The following is a 1,511-nucleotide window of genomic DNA, read 5'->3' on the forward strand; positions in this document are numbered from 1 at the left end:
GATCTAGAATTGGATATAAACCTGAACCTAAGAAAAGACCATATAAAAATTCAGTAGTTCATATGCATAAGAAGTCAAATAATAACATGTCTACTTGTTTCTGTTGTGGTACACATGATCACACATGCACTACATGCTTTATTAAAAAATTTGGTATGCCAAGTGGCAAATATGTTTGGGTAAAGAAAGGGCAAGATCCCTTAGTTACTAACATGAAGGGACCCAAAAGAACTTGGGTACCCGAAAGAGACAAGTAAATTGTATTTGCAGGTGTGCCAAAGGACATTTGAGCGTCAAGGGAAAATTCAACAAAAGATGTTCTAGGCACAAGGTTGGTGAGTAGATCAAGGTCATTAAGAAGAAAAGTTACTGAGAAAATTTGTAAAATGAGCTTCCATATTATGCTACCTACCAAGAGCATTTCTCTAAGTAATAAAGGGGAAGAAGATAAAGGGAAGAACGGCGAAAGGGGGAGCAACGCACTTTGAATGTCAAATATACAACTTTGATCATATCATCAAACTTTTCATCAAACAAGTGACAATCTTGACCTATCACCAAAGGGTAAGTAAGGTAATTAACAAGGTTACAAAATTATTTCTTAGTAAGCTCAAAATTATGTTTAAAATTGTCAAATTTTTGTCCTTAATTGATTAACCCTCAGTTTAATCGATTAAATGAGTTCCAATAGCTAAAGCTTTCTGAAATAAATCATCTTAATCGATTAAATTTTGAAATAATCAATTACCTGGGCTCAAATGTTTTTAAAGTTTTTGCGTGAATCTTGAACATGTCTTAACTGTGTATTATAATTGAATGATTGAAATATGATTTAAAATGAAAATTGTCTAACAAGTGCTAATAAGTGGTGATAATGGCATCTAACAAGTGGTACTAACAAGTGGCATACATATATGTTTAATCATTGTATGTCTAAATTGTTTACATAATGGATATGTCATGCAAAATTTGTCTATAGAGTCAAAAATCAATGCATTTGTTTAAGCTTCTCAAACTGGTTATTGCCTATGCTAATAATTACAGGTTTTTATAAATAAATTGCTATATATCTTCTTACTTTTGACTAGAATTGAATATTTGTATCTTTTTGATAATGTCAAAAGGGGGAGAAATGTTGCTTGTTGTGTTTGATGTTATTTGCAGGGGGGAAAGGTTGTCATAATAGCTTCCGCGTATTATTAATCATTGCTTACCTAAGGGGGAGCAAAGTGATTTCAACTTTGAAGTCACAACCATTATGCAAATGTACAACATCATCAAGCTAACTCATCAAATGTAACGTATAATTTGATGTGGTGTTTCTCATCAGCAAAAAGGGGGAGATTGAGAGTGCAAAGCGTCAATGATTGCATTAGCAACATTTGCCTATGTTTTGATGAAGACAAGGAATTAGTTAAAGCTTGAAAATGGCTCAACAATCAACAAGCTGAGGGCTCAAGTGATGTCTTATTAGACTTATGCTATAATTCTTTATTATCTTTTTAGAAGTC

This window comes from Lupinus angustifolius, chromosome LG03 (genome assembly GCF_001865875.1).
Source record: "Lupinus angustifolius cultivar Tanjil chromosome LG03, LupAngTanjil_v1.0, whole genome shotgun sequence".
Lineage (NCBI taxonomy): Eukaryota > Viridiplantae > Streptophyta > Magnoliopsida > Fabales > Fabaceae > Lupinus > Lupinus angustifolius.